General features: G+C 35.7%; 1 long non-coding RNA gene across 1 annotated transcript in view; it reads left to right on the top strand.

Moving 5' to 3' along the window:
* Positions 1-16,585, top strand: part of LOC143695136 (uncharacterized) — a 144,377-nt gene that overhangs the window by 32,010 nt on the left and 95,782 nt on the right. Inside the window, exon 2 of the long non-coding RNA XR_013184077.1 lies at positions 13,586-13,718. This is a non-coding gene — a long non-coding RNA (uncharacterized LOC143695136). The remainder of the gene's footprint in view (positions 1-13,585; positions 13,719-16,585) is intronic.

Below are 16,585 nucleotides of genomic sequence, written 5' to 3'. Positions count from 1 at the left end.
AAAAGTCTGTCAATGATTGGCTCACATGTCCTTTAAGCCTCTAATATTGTACCTGTAAGTAATCTCTCTTTGCCTTGCAAGTATTTTATTTTTAGATGTTGGACCATAAAGTTTTTAATAAACTTTAATTGAATTCAATTAATTAAATAATAATTGTGATAAAACCTCTTTTTTTTCTTTTATTTTTTAAGTTTTATTATGACTACAGTGTTACTTTTTGGATTTTGTTGTTTTTTAAGCTGTCTTTGCAAGTGTACTGTGTTGACCCTGGCTGCATGCCAAGTGCCCACCAAGCTTCTCACTTCCCTTCTCGGCTGGACAGGGGAGAGAAAATATAGCAATGGGTTCATGAGTTGAGATAAGGACTGGGAGAGACCCCCTCACTTAACACCATCACAGGCAAAACAGACTGAACAAGGAGATATCAGGTGAATTTATTTACAACATAATCCCTAACAGGACATGGGGAAATAAAATAAATCTTAAAAACACCTTCTCCCCATCCCTTCCTTCTTCCTGGGCATATGATTGATTTACAGTTTTCTTTATCTCCTTCTCCAGAGTGGCACAGGGGGATGAGAAATTGGTGGTCAGTTCATCACATGTTGTCTCTGATGCTACTTCCTCCTCAGTGGGAGGACTCCTCACATTCTTCCCCTGTTCCAGTGTAGATAATGTTCCACAGGAATCAATGAGACAGTTGTCCATGAAATTGTCCTGTATGGGTCCTTACCATGGGCTTCAGCTCCTCACAAACTGTTCCAGCATGGGTCCTTTCCACAGGATGCAGTCCTTCAGGAGCAGACTGCTCCAGGATGGGTTCTTCACAGAATTAGAGTCCTGCCAGCAAACCTGGTCTGTTGTGGGCTCCTTTCTCCACAGCTCCACAGGTCCTTCATGCAGACTGTTCCAGTGCAGGATTCCCACAGGTTCACAGCCTCCTCTCAGGCATCCACCTGCTCCAACACGGGGTTCTCCACAGGCTGTGGATGTATATCTGCTCCAACATGGGGTTCTTCACAGGCTGTGGATGTATATTTGATCCAACATGAACCTCCATGGGCTGTAGGGGAATTTCTGCTCCATCACCTGGAGTACCTTCTCCACCTCCTTCTCCATTGACCTTGATGTTTACTGAGCTGTTGTTCTCCTATATTCTCAGTTCATTCTGTGATTCTGTAGTCCCGTTGTTACCAGAAGCTTACCATGCAAACCCAACACACATGGAAAAATCAGCAGCTGCTGAACTGACCGTGTCTGCAGTGGTGACTGCCCAGTAACAAGCTGTGGGCAGGCAATAGATTTCCAGCTGCTATTTTTGTGTATGTCCTATGAGGAAGATGAGGAGGATGCAATGACAGTGGCTGTTCAGACCTTAAGCCAACACTGGCTGCATACAGAACTCTTGCACAACATAAAAACATGGCCTTTTTCTTATATAAAATTTGATACCAGATAAACAGTAAAATTAAATACATTCTTCTCATCCAAACTCTTTCTAATGGCTGGAAAAGATCTCCTCTGATGCATTGTTAGCACACCAGTGTGTAAGGCATCCTGAGAGCTTTCTCACAGTTGGTAGGTGACTGCCATTGAGATTCATCAGCTTTTTCTTCCTATAAAGGAGACCTATAATTCCTCTGGAAGAAATATATTTACTATTAATTCTCCCACACTTAACATTATGTAATAAAGGATTTTTTGGCTCCATTGTTCCTTCCTGCTCATCCTGAAATGAATACAGCCATGCTGTGAGTGCTCTGATAGAGTCCAACATCTTATGGGATCAGAAGAGCAAGACAAAACTGGAAGGAGGCATTTCAGTCTTTTACTATAAGTCCTTGAGTCAGAACCCCATTAGGATCCTTTTGCAGCAGTCTCAGATAGGAGAGATTTACTCTGAGAGCTGTCAAAAGCTATTTTGCATTAGAAAAGAATGTTGGATCTACTGTGGTGACCAGAAGTCCTTCTAAGATTTTTATTCTCCCCATTTTTGGAGAGAAGCCTGAACCTTTTTTATTTTCTCCTAAACTGTGACAATCTCCATTTGCTTTCATTACAAAATGTGTTCTCTTCCATTCTGTGACTTTGAACTGTGCAAGAACTCAGACTAGAATCTGATATCCACATGTCCCATTTATAGAAAGATAAGCCCTAAGAGAGATCCTGAAATTCCCATTTGTCCAAGACATTAGCAGAAAGTGTTGAATGTTCCTCTTCTAAGCCGTGTGAAGCACAAGGTCTCCATCACACATATTTGTGATTGATGCACAACTTCCCTCTGATTCTCAGGCTTTGCTTTAGAGAAGGCTGAAAGGAACATTTCTATGCCTGACTGACACAACATGATAGGTTTGATTCCAAATATCTTCCTCCCTTTTTTATTCAATACTTATTCTTTTTGATTACTCGTTGAAACTAAAAGGCTCCTTTGTCTTCACTGGATTATTGAGCTAGATCCTTAGTGGCATTTTCAGCCCATTGTTTTTCCTTTTACAGACAAAAAATAGAGAACACTTTCCTAATCAGAAGTAAATTTTGTTCTCAAGATTTTTATTTTTTTTTTTAAATCGTAGTTCATGTTTGTCATGATAAAGAGTCCTTGAGATGCATGTTGTACTTCTCTTAGGGTGGTTTTAAAGATCTGTTTCAACTAAACCTTTTTCTTCTCTTTTTCTTCCAAAGCCTTATTTCTCTGTGTTAGGCAACATTCATATCCTTGCTGTCAAGAGGCTTTTTCTTCCTATTAGAACTGAATTTAATAATGATGTCAAAGGCTGTGGAAAGTACAAAAGCTGTCATTTACTAGTGATGGTCAAAGTGCAGAGCAGTTTAGATAAAACTCTATTCCGAGACAGCCAAAGGGGATCTTCTAATGCAGCAGAGACCAAGAAATGTTAGTGATTTTCTGGGAAGCTTGTCCATTCCATCTGCTAACCAGATTGTCACATCTGTACCTTTACCTAATATTGTGCCATTCTATAGGAATTCAGAAATTATGCTGTCTTTCCTGCTTGGAAGATTCGCAGTAAGCCTAACTATGTTTGTAGACCATGGTTTAAAACTGAAAAAGGATATGTTTAGCACTAACCACTATATTTTGAAAATAGAAGGTTGGGACTAGGTGATCCTTAAGGTCCATTAACATTCTATGAATCTATGAAGATAGGAAGAGCATTGAAGGTACTGAGAGACAAGTAGCTGATTTAGAATGGAAGATCCATTTCAAGACAGCCATGAAGTAAGAGTAGTAGAGTCCAGACCAGTCACTAGCATTTTTTTTTGTCATTGTTAAAAACCCCAACGCTTTAGACTTTGATCTTTAGACTTTTGGAAAGTCTTTTTCTTAGGCAGGTGCTTGTTCCTTTTCTTCTTTTGTGAATTGGCTCTGAAAGCAACAGGAAATGTGGGAAAAATTTAATTTGTTTTCAGTCTTATGTCATAAGTGAAGCAGAGTAGAAAAACTAGCTATTAATTAAGACAAGGAGTTTTCTGTGAGCCATGTACTTGTTAGAGAACATTGAAGTATCAGTGTCTATTGAGCCTATTGAGTTTAGATACAATATTTTTTATTTTTTCTCAAAGCCCAGACACAACAATTTCTGCTGTATCAGCAGGGAGGGTGGTTTTTTTCAGAATCAGTCTGTAGATTCATAGTTCTGTTATCCAGCTGCCAGCTTGTCATGGAATATCATCTTCAGGTTTTTAGTGTTACTCTATTGAAGGGCTCTTGGCATAATCTGCATGCAGCAATACTTCCCCACTTTTGGATGAGAGATGGGGGATGTTGAATGGTTTGAGTTCAGATAATGGATTATGTGGTAGTTTATTTTTAATTCAGACTTAATAAGTCAAATTGAAAAATTAAAAAAAAAAAAAGAAGATTCTTCTAATACCTAATAGTATTTTCAAAACAAGGCATTAATGGCAGTGACTAATGTTGTTAGCCCTTCCCCAACTGAAACAAAGTAGAAACAATGTGACAAAGATCACATCATTAGTTTTGTGGAAACCTAGAGAGGTGTGGTAAGAGTTATACATCATGGTCTACACCTGTGTATTTGATTCTGTGTTAAAAACTTGGAGAGAGTTTGCACAAGCAAATTTGTATGCAAATGATTTCCAAAAGATAGTGGTAATTTCCAGGGAGAACTTTCTCCTTGTATAAAGCTTTTCAGAATGGAAATATGAATACCTATTTTAATATTTTTTATATTTCTACATGGGATTTTAAACTTTGAATAGTATAAATATTATGCAATTCATTTAAGCATATTTATTAATGCAAAATTTTCCTTACTACATGTATTAATCATAGTTTCTTCCATTTAATATTTGGTGCTCGTGTTAATGATGCAAATGAAATTGCACAATAGACAAGAACCGTTTTTCTTGAGATGCCAATTAATAATAAACTGGATTAATGAAAAAGAGAAACATGAGATATTGTAATATTTTTTTTTTTCCTTCCTCTTCTTGTTAGCTGTCCTTAGGTGTATTTTGCATGAGGCAGTGATAACAATTAATAAACTTCTATTTTGCTCCATGGAAGCTGTTTCAAATATATATTTCGACTTCAGAACTTTATTTAATTTGTTTTTCTGCAAGATGAAAAATGTTTTATAAAGCAGCGGAGGTATTTTCTATTTTAAAACAGACTTTATCATTCAAAGCATGCAGTATATAAACCTACATGATGCAAAAATAAGTATGGAAGGGAAAACCAAAAGAGGAATGGTAAATGTGAAAGTATTTAATGACTAATGCTTTTTTCTGACATCTATAGATGTAGGACAATAACTTTTGAATACTAACACATCTATTTATGCATACATTTTTCAGAGGGTCTCCTATTTGGATCAGAGTGTACATGAGGTAGATAAAGAGCAGAAGCAAACTGAATAAGTGGAGTAAAAAAAGAGAAGTATTATGAAGCAACAATTAAATGGTGCAGGGGTGAATAATTTAATGCTTGCATTGAAGTATGTTTAATATTGTAATGCTTTTTTGAAGTGTGTTTAATCTCATAGGTTAGGCTGTAATTTCTGCAGAGTTGCCTTGGAACTATATACATACACACACTTTATGTACTATTTTCTGTCTCTTTTGAACTAACCTATGAGGTCCATAGCCTTGAGACAGCACGAAGCACAAAGCAGAATTGATATTGGGGTCATTGAGAAGTCCTTTGCTTTCTTCATTTGCTGCACTGGCTCAGATTGCTTGAGGGGCTTTAGAAATGCAAGGGAGAAAATCAATAAAGGACAAAAAAGATTCCAGTGTAATAGGAAGTGCCTGCTGATTGCATGTTTGCTCAGCAGATGGCATCTTCTTGTAAATGATGGCTCGTATCTGCTGTATCACTTGCTAAACTATAATCCACAAAAGTGAATTACTGAATTTCATTACTGAACATTGTGCTTTATATAAACATGTTATTAGAAGAAACAACCATTTTTTTCCCTAAGATTCTGTTAATTTTTATTACTCTTTTATTTCCATCTTGTATAAACTTGTTAAATATTACAGCACCAAAGATGAATCATGTACATACATATATAAAACAATAAAAGCTTTCATGTTGTTCAGAATAGCTTTTAGGAACCCTGTAATTTCTATGGGAAAATTCCAAGACTTCTTATATATCACAGAATCCTAAATTAAGCATGGTGAAGTTCATTGATTCACACAGGTTTCTAAATTTGACAGGGAAGAGGAAGTTTATATATCCCTCTCTGTTAAAGGTGATGCTCTACCAAACTGCAGGTTTACCAGGAGGTCTTAGAACATGTGGAAATGACTGATGAGTCAGCATGAAGATAAGCAGTAATTGTACACTGTTTTTCAGGGAATTTATTTCCTATACCTTTTTTTATTGTTGTTTTTAATGCTGCCTCTCCTAGTAACTTTAAATAACTGCATCCATTATTTACTTGAGTAATATTTGAGTTTGTGTTCTGGAGGAACACAGGGCTGCTAAGTGGAATAAAGTAATGTACAAAGTCTATTTTATGAGATTTGTAGAGCTCTGAACTGGTAACAGCACTTGGATACCAAAAACATTACATTTTTAGAGCCTGATACAATTCCTTGATTGTAGAAATTAAAGTTTTATAAAAGGGGCTGTCTTTTTTTAACAATAACTCTTACCACTAGTTGTGCAGGATTATATTATATGATTCCTCTAATCAGGCTCTTTGGTTTTTCAGAAGAAGTTTTTTGAAATTGTATTCACAGATATTATTGCTCTTCTGTGATTAAGACATTGTCTCATTAAAGCCAGTGTGTAGCTTACATGATGTTATGGAAGGAATGGCTATGATTTTATAGGATTTTCCTTACAGGTGCAATATAGACTCTCCAGATTTTAACTGACCAAGCAATTCACCCAGTGCTTCATAATTTGCCTATTTTAAGTCAAGCTGAATCACAAGGAGGAGGCAGGCTACTGCATCATACCATTGAATTTGGAGGAACTTAGTTTGGTCAGCTGACATTTAAATGTCAAAAAGCCAAATACCTTGTTAACAGCATGTGAATTCTACCTCATAAAACACAAGTGGTCTTGTTCAGCAACTAACAGGAATGAAGAATATTGTGCATGTATTGAACAACTGAATCACCAAGTGCCAAGGGACTTGTTCAGCTTAGGCAGGACACTGGACTGTTATCCACTTCAGCAAGCCATTAAGTGCAGATATTCAGTCAATTGATATTTGGATCACGGACTGTAGAGTGTCTCACCATTCTTGTTTGTTTATTCCAGAAGCTGAGGGTGAATTCTCTTTTCTATAATAGGTACCAGGTTGCACTGATTCAATGGCTAGCATTCTATATGTTCAGAAGCCAACACTTTCAGGTTTTGCTTGCCCTGGTTAAGAAGTCCTGAGAAAAACGCGGGAAGTCAAAAATGCTAAATGCTTCTTCATTGACAGTTTTTGTTTCAACAGAGCTCAAACATGAACCTGAGTCTTTGGTACAAAACATGGCATGGCATGTTTGTGTGCATGTTTATACCTGGACACAGTATATGAATCATCTCAGGTTTGCAAAGTCTAAGGCCAGGACAGATCATACAGAAATCCTGTGTATGACAGGGCATCACCTTTGCATCAGGCTGTTCTGGTACCGAGCCTAAAACTTTTCCTCAGGGATTTGAGACTCCCTATTGGCAGTTCAGTTACACAGGAATTCACATCAATTATTATACCTTCATTTTCTTTCCCATGATTCTATGTTTCTTCAAGAAACCTGACCTTTTCATCTAATCCTTTACAGATACTTATTACACATTTACAAAGTTTGAAAGTCTTAAAAATCTGGCTTCCTTGCACAACTTCATATATCTGTACCAACATCTGTTACAAAAGTTTTGATTCCTCGTTTGGGTTTTTTTTTTATAGCTACCTTTTAGGTATTCCTTTCATAAGGAAAAATATCCTTAGACTACGCATGATACTACTGCTCCAAAAAAAGTGGGACAGTGACTAAAGAAGAAATTTTAAAAATACTGATCTTAAAATACTATGAAGTAGTCTTTGCCTACTGATGAGGTCTTGATATCTGGTATTTTTACATGTGTGCACTTAACTTATATGTGTATTTATGTGTATATATAAGGATAATCAAAAGGTATTTTCCTCCCTCTTAATTTAACCCATTTAGATGGCTGCTTACAGCCCATTAGTCGGGGTTACAAAATCTAATGCAGCAAGACCACTTTACAAGTATCACCCAAATAGAAGACTCCCACCTGTTTATTACTGCTGAACTGCTACAGTGCTTTATGTTTACCTTGTTCATTGTGGGGAAGCTGCAGCTTTGTTTGCCAGATACTCTTGCTCTTGAAAGCAGAGTTTGCTTGTGTTGTGAAGGCTCACATTTTTTGGGTCCTGTAACCATCTGTCACATTTGGTACAAGAAAGACAGTGCAATTTAACCTCTCTTCCACAGAGCAGGAAGTTTAGTGAAAACACTTTATAATTTAAAGGTTTTCAGCAGCTTAATGTCAGCATCACTTCAAGTTGCAGCTGAGGAAAGGACTCATTCTCTGTGCTTTAATCCTCCACTGTCTGTGGAGTAAGGACAAAAATGTTATGAAAAACTTGACATCTGAAAGAAGGCAACTCTCTATTTAGGCAACTAAATGAAAAATGCTCTGGGCAATGGCAACAAAATACTGATTTTCCTGAAAGAGAAGTGGTTTAGGTATCAGCCTAAAACAGCATTAAAATTTGTAAGTACTTGAATAGTCTAGCATTGAAAGCTTGATACAGACTCTGCACACACTGAAATAAATAGTCCCACACTTGGATCACATGCAAATATTGTTACTTTTTGCTGTCATTAGAAAAGATTTTGCTGTGCAAGCCAGGGCTTAATAACAAAAATTTCATATAAAGGAATAAAAGTAAAAGGGGCACGTATTTTTTGAAAATAATGGCCTACAAATATGCATAAATCCACATACAACATAGGCAATTGCAAAAATACAAGTGTCACAATAAAATCTGTGTATATATACTACAAGAACTATGCAACAAGCTGGAGAACCCTAACTAGATTTGTGAAGCTATTCTCTTACATAAATGCAATTTTGCCAGTTGCACTGAGTGCTTTAAGTGCCTTCTCTGAAAAATTTTCCCTTTCTTTGAGTATATATTGTCATGAATTTTTACACATATATGCATGTGCTCAAAACACAGTACTTGGAAATCTAGTCTTGCCTAATTTACATGGTATGGGTTTTGTTGCTGGTGATGGCGTTGGTAGGTTGGTTGGTTATTTTTTAAATTCCTAGCTAAATTGCTAAAAATTATCACACTATGGAAAACCTAAAGAATGAATGTAAAAAACTAAATTAATTATGGAACATGAAAAAAAACCAGATAGACAATATAGAAAAATCTTCATTGATTTGAGGTAAGAGCTATCTATTACATGAAGTTTAAAGGAAAATGAATAACATTAATAAAAGTAAATTAATAATTTTACTTTATTGTGAAAGATGGTTATTTTACAGTATTATTTCTAGAAAAGATGTACTTTTCATCAATAATTTGAGAGTATTTTTGTGTGATCACTGTTTGTAGTTTAAACACACCTGTTGAAGTTATTAATGAGAAATTGTCAGTCTACCAAACTGAATTTTGGTCATTGAAATTGCTTTCAGAATTCTGATAGTATTCATGGTCAGTTGCATCCTTAACTAATGGAGGATTCAGTGCTCCTTTTTGTGTTTTCCTTGGCTTAAGAAATGTGGGCCTGAACTTACTGTGACTGATGATGGCTGAAAATAGTCTCCGAGGGCTCTATCCGACGGGTAATGCAGTCTGCCTTCTAGGCCATGCAAGCCTTGGAGGGCTGTATATGCTGATTGCACAGCAGGCTTGCTCTGCAAGAATAAAGGTGAGCCTGCTGTACAATGTCAAAAGAAAGCAGCTCAGATGGTTGAATTGTACAGGGTGACTAAAAGTGAAAAAGTCATTCTTACATCATTATACTACAGCTTTCTTTCTATGATCTCCTTCACTTATGTGCTGCTGATGTTGAAGGATCTTTGAGAAATTATTCCATGAAATTCTTGACTTGGAGGAAAAAAAAACTATTTATATTTTTTAGATGAATCTGTGGGATAGAATATGTTTTTTCTCAGCTCTTAGTTCAAACACAATGATTCAGAGGGACCCAATATGCAGTGGAACTTAGAGAACTTTAAGAATTGAAGGCATATCTCCATGACTGAAAAAATCTCCTCATTTTTCACAGTGTTTTAGCCAGTAGCCAGTGGTTTCATATCAGTGACATGTTACATTCAGACTCAGAGAAGAAATGGATAATGTCAACATAAAGTGGAACTGAAAGTTCATTCCAGCAATTTGCTGCTTCAATGTAGTAAACAAGTTCATCTCTCTTTCATAGAGAAATTTTCTTGCAAATTCTGCAACTTCTAGACTTGAAATGGATGACAAAGAAACCAGCATTTTTCCCAAGAACATGCTTTTAGAGATCCTACATAACAGGAAGAAGTCTACAGCCAAAGAATTCCCCAGCTGCCACCTCTGCCATCCACCTTGTACATCCCAATAGCTACTGTTACTTTTTGTCATTCTCTGAATGCAGAAGGCAAGCACGCAGGAATTTCTCCTTCGTATGGCATGCTGGAAACTGGCAGCATGGTTCTGCCCTCTGATTGACAGAGCAGACTCTGTGCATAAGGGGGAAAGGAGAGGAAGAGTTTGGTGTTGCTGGTGCTTTTTCCTTTCTTACTGTTTTTCATTAGTGAAGATTAATGATGACAATAATCAGAAAAAAATTTCTTTCAGACTAATCTGCTTTATTATTCTTCTATTAACATTTTCAGTTATAGGCCATATCAGATGGCATTTCATCAACCTACATTAACATGGTCTACTCTACTAGTTATTCCCTGTTACATTTTGTGTTACTCCTATAGCTCAATATCAAATATTCTTATTTATTTGAACAGATCTTTCTTCTTTTCATAAAACCTGACTGACTTTTTAGAAAACCTGGGAATAATGGAATATCTGTTTTTTACATTTATTCTTGCATTTTATTTCCATTTTTTTGGCATCCTGAGCTGGAAGAGAAATTTGAAATAAATGAGTCCCTACTTCTGCTTTCAATCTTCACTGTTATCCCTTAGTGGTTACTCCCTAGCATCTTTCTCTGAATAAAACCTTCTTGACTTATTATTACTTACTATTAATGCAATAAAAAGACCAAATAATAGCCACTAGAATGAAATAGAAACACTGACACAATGGTTTCAGAACAACTGTCGTTTGAAATAAATACTTTTCCACAATAAAATTTACTACCGAACTGAACTCTACTGTAAAATATAGCCTAACATGCTACCCAAAGGAAATTACATACCACAGGTATCACATCTAGAAACTGTCTCATAATTTCTAAAAAATTGCTTTTGCATTTTAGAAAGACAAAAACATTTTCATATCTGAACTTAAGAATGAAGACAAAATGTATTCATTCAATTGTGAATTGAATTTATCTCAGTGAAGTTTGGTGCTAATTAAATTAGAAGGAAGAAGAGCAGTTCCTGTGAATGCAGGGTTTGTGTGAGGAGCCTCTTTGCTTGCATTGACCCGCACATCAGTTGCTCTGTGGTGTGCCTACACCTCCATCAGGAAGGGAAATACAGCAGGAAACAAGATATGGGGGTATACTGGAGATTAGGAAGGCTGGAAGGGTGTTTTAGTGCAAAGAACTCCAGGTAATTTCTGATGGCTCCCCAAGCCCCTCTTTAGATTCAGAGGAAGTCTTAGATGCTTTAATCTTCTGCGATGCGGTTTGTTTTTCTGGAGAGCCTCAGTGAGACTTGTGACCTCCAGAATTTAGAACTAGGTTCCAAAACTCCTAAATACATCTGTTCTGTCAAGTATTAGCTAATCACTAAGAAGGATAACAGCTTATTATTGGTCCCAGCTGTTCCTTTCTTGATGGTGTAAATGGCTCCTGAGTGGTTAGCTTCATCGTTACATGACAAATTCTTCCCTTTCTCTGATTGTTCATTTGTTTTAAAGTTAAAAACATATTTTACTTTAGTGTTAATATAACATCGAGTTTACATAACCATGCCTTAACATTAGAAAAAGTAGGTTTAAACTTGTTTCCTGAGTTTCCTTTTTTTTTTGTGTGCACATGGGGATGCAGTCTTTATTATGCAGCTGCCAGTTACATTACCTCCTAGGCTTTAGTTTAGGTTATCTTGCAGACAATCGTTTATTTTCTTTATTTTTTTAAATACAATTCTGTCTATAATTAACAGAAATACAGACCCTGAGAGAACAGCATCAGTACCAGGTGAAAACATCTGAAAATTGCTTAACTTTACATACTTAGTCTGTACAGATTAAAGCAACCATACTAGGTATGGACAGAGGCAAAACAAAATACTGCACAAATGATGTGAAGCTCTGACTTCCAGTCCCAATAAATAATAAAACTGTGGTTACTTGATACAGCATTGGCCATGGGCTAATTCTGTGTCTCAGAATATTATTATTTAAGCAGATATTTAAATGTGATAAGCTAGTCCATTCCCTAAAAATGCAAGCTGTTTTTCAAGACTGTGGAACTTATGTATCTCAATAGAATCATTGGATAAGGATTGATAGGAGGAATGTCTTTAGGTGGTATAAACATTCCTCATAAGCTCTGTTATATAACTTTTTTTTTTAGGGTATCATTACTTGGGAGAAAACACCTTTATCTATAACAAAATTAAAAATGAAACTTGTAAGCAAAGACTAAAAAACAGTACAGCAGAATATTTTGATTATTTCATTTATTTTTCTTCTCTTTCAAATAAAAAAACGGGTGGTGTAATGTTTAAGTAGCAAAATGTTCAGATGGTATTTAATAATCTCCAAGATTAGATGGGAGAATATGAGAAAGGTTAAAGCAGGAATAAAAAATATACAGAGAATTTCTGCCCAAGGATAGAAGGATATAAAAAAAACCCAACACATCAACTTCTGGAGTACAGATTAAAGGAAGCATTTCAGGAGTTCATCTGGGGTTTCTAGAAATTCTAGTGAGATTTTATATTAAATGAGAACTGCCTGTCTTAATAGTTGAAAACAATAGAATACTTGTCCCAAGTATATTGAACTACAGAAACTAAAAGTGGATATTCCCTCTCTAGGCTGTGCATATATATGGTAATGCTGTATGTACTTGGGGCTAAGGTCAAAACAAAACGTCGAGGAACTCAATGTAAGTTGCATCTTTTAGGCTGGGAAAAGCATTGTCAGATGCTTTGGTTGATTCAGGAAGAGATTTAAGCAGGAAAACAAACTCTAAACTGAAAGTGTAAAGTTAGGTTATAGTTCCTTCTGCTTAAGGAGAAGTGCAGATGTATGTGACAGCACAAATAGAGCAGCGCAGTTTGGAGGTCAGAATTACAAGTCATTCTCATTATCTCATTTTTAAGATGGACAGGAATGAGCCATTACACCTTATGCAGAAGAGAATGATGAAGTAATAAATGGAAAGACCAACGAGATGGAAAATCCCAGTCTGAGGTCTATGAAAAGGTCCAATAAAATGGCCTTTTTGTGGTTACTTGCAGGTTTTGTGAGGGTGAGTAAAAGCTAGTAAGCAAGAACAAAAAGATGGAATGACTTTTTGCCACAGAAAGAAGGTTGGAATTAGCTCGACAGGAAAGAGATAGAAAGTTACATCTTTATTCAAGCAAGAAGTTCCCTCTCTCCTGGAGAATAGATGGGACTGTTTAACATCTAAAGAAATAAAACAATCTCTCGTCATGAGACAAACTGACCCTGAATTAGGTGAGATACTTGGTGACAAAACTAGGGATGCTTGTTGTTGGCATCATGAAGGGAAACAGAGTTGAAGAATGGTCTGATAGGGGAAGAATCTTCATTAAAAAACTAGTGTCTTCAGCACAGATACAGAGAGAAAAGAAAAGTTTTGAGGTGACTCTTGTGGTGCACTGAGGGGTGGAAATCATCTATTCTTGATCAGGACTGACAGGGATGTGAAGCTGAAGCATCTGTGTGTCTGGTTCTTGCAGGAGCACACATCATGTGTGATTTGGCTGGAACACTGAGTTCCTGATTTGCAGACCTCCTAGACCCTGTCTGCCCACAGGAGAGGGGATTGCTGAGTGACAGAACAGTGACACGGGAAGGTAGCAAATGTCACAGGTAAATACAAGGTGTGACTTTTGATTTACCAGCAGCCATGCTACTGAATGTGGTGCAATCTTGGGGTATAATGAGGAAGTTATACCTTACAGGCCTATTTTATCACTGTGCTGTCTGTAAGTGCTCTCACAGCATCTTATTAGCTCCTGTTCTACAGAGACAGTGCAGTCCCCAAACTATCACACTGCCGTTTGGTTCAGTGCTGATATGTGCTGTATTAAACACACAGATAAGAATTCTTTGACATAACAATTCCTAATGAGGGTTGGATCACGTTCAGAATGATTATGTTTTGCCTTGTTTTCTTAACCTTGAAACAAGCCTGCTTGTGCTTATTTTCTGCTGCTAATGTGATTATTGTACTTTCAATTAAAGGAACTGTAAAAGCGATTACTGTGGATTTTGGAGATGGAGCAAGACAATTTAAATGACCAAAACTCTTTTGAAATGTTAACATTTGTCCTCATTAGTATTTGCTATTGGACATATGATAATGTATTTTTGAAAATTTGAAATTGAGGCAGATACAGACTTATATTTTGATAAACATATTAAATATCAACATATTTCAAACAAATATCAATTATATCAACAAATTTCAAAGCTTTAACATATAAAAATGTGCTGTCTTCTTTTTTCCTTTGAAATAGTGCAATATCCTAACTTCCTAACTCTATTAATTTACACTAGACTTCTGTTAAAAACCCTCTTACATACCAATAGTTTTTCCAAATTTTCTGTGATATATTTGACTGTTGCATGATACTGGAAAAGAAGACAGTAATAAATTGATATTTCTTTAGCATTGTATCTTAGAATTGCACCAAGCTTAGCAATGTTTCTTCTAAAATTAAATGAGAATTTCTCAGCTATATGAAAGGACATATGGAAATTCATCTAATGGAACAACATCTCCTTTCACAATGCGTGAAACTTAAAATAGAAGAATATACTCTAAAAAAAATTTACTTTAAGTTTTATAGATCATAAAATAAGCTTTTTATCATTTATTATTAAAAAACCTGCTGTTTAATCTGCAAATGTTTGATCAGAATATTTTTATCTGAACCTAAATCTTTTTTCATTTCAAATCAAATCAGAGTATTCCTATGAGTACTTTATTTTTCACAGAAAACCATTTTCCATCTGGGGAATGATATATCAGAAAATCCATGTCTGGTTCTAACAGCTAGTCATGATATGTTGTTTCATCAGATATTGAGAGTATTACTAATGAAATAATCTACAAAATGGCATATTTCAGAAGGGTTTGTTATAGAAATATGATAATATACTTCTCAAAGCTGAATTAAGAAGAAGGGAAAAACTGATTTAGATCCAGGGGGCTGTTTGTTATCATGGTATTAGGTAAAATCCACTGGGTCTCTTTTATCATTTTACTATTCATCTCTTAGGTTATGTTTTCTTCTAGCAATTTCTTAAGTCTTACTGCACTAATACTTTCAGTGTAGTTTCCCTCTCTTACTTTCAAAAAATACTGCTAATCAATATTAATGTTACTGAATAGCTTTGTCACAGCATATCCATGTAAACACAAGAATTACATTTACAGATATATGACAATAAAGGATTTTTTAAAAAGCTGGAGAGCCATTGCTCCCTTTAGGCTATTCCATGTTATTGCAGACTACTGATACAAATTGTCTGGCTATAAAATTGTCTTTAATTAGTTGACTCAGTGGCTTCCAACAGGGTGTTACAGGGGTCTGTGGGACTCCCATGTTACAAGATAGAGGTTTGAATCTTCCTCCACACTCCTGGGTAGTCCTTGCATATCAACTTACATGCTGTCCTGTGGGAAGCGCCAGCAGAATTACCCAAATAACCATCCCACTGATTTTATTGGCTCACAGGGAAGTCACATACCTTGCCTTATGAGGAATAGGCATAGCTAGAGGTTGGGTGCCATGAGAGTAATAATACTCTGAGTGAAACTCTAAAGGATGTAAAAGGTGAAGGTTAATAGAAATTTTAAGGGATAGCTTATTTCTCCATTGAAAAAACAAGCCATATGCACAATAATTAAGAGCAAATTAACCCTCACAATATTTTAACCAGCATAAGTGAGAACTATTGAAATGGTCTAAGTTTTAAAAACAATTATTAATTATTCTTTCTACAAAGACAAAATCTCTTTCTAAGATTGCAAACCAGCTTTAATTATAGTTTTGTCGCTCATAATATTTTAATAATACTTTGAGTTTTTGCTAAGGATGCACTTCTAATTTGAAAGAAATTCCTTTCTGTATTTTCTATGGTGGATGTGGGAATTAAGGCAAAGTTTCCCAGAATTTGTTCTGATGTAATCTAAAGTCTAGTGCAAATCTGAAATGTGCATGTTGAAAAATAGTAATCAATGCCTGAAAGTGCAACTGCATGCTGTGTGGGCTTGGGAACTGAAAAACTAAATGCAAAATTTCAGACACAGGACATTACATTTTTTTAAGATGCAGTTTCCAGTCCTAGAAGTCTTTTCACATTTTTCCTTATGCATTCTTTTTCCCTCATAATAGCAAATTTCAAGCTATGGTAATAAGCATTGGATTATATTTGTTTTAGAATGTCTTAAGCATATGTGCTGCTTTGTTTTCTTAGGATGAAGTAAGCATTTGTACTTATGTGGCCTTAAGGTAACAAAATTGCATTCTTAATTTTCAGTTGAAGTAACCAAAAAACAATACACAACATTAAGTATGAAAGCTCCTATCAGTTCAAAAATATTGGGCTGTTTTTGTTTTCCTGAAATCTGGATTTCTATGCTGATAAAATACCGTTTTTAAGCAGCAAGGCATGCCACATCTCCAACACAGTGAAAGAAAATACTGAGGTTTTTTATATTTAGCTAC

This window comes from Agelaius phoeniceus, chromosome 1 (assembly GCF_051311805.1).
Source record: "Agelaius phoeniceus isolate bAgePho1 chromosome 1, bAgePho1.hap1, whole genome shotgun sequence".
NCBI lineage: Eukaryota > Metazoa > Chordata > Aves > Passeriformes > Icteridae > Agelaius > Agelaius phoeniceus.
The sequence above is the reverse complement of the archived record's forward strand: the minus strand, read 5'-3'. Positions and strand labels throughout refer to the sequence as shown.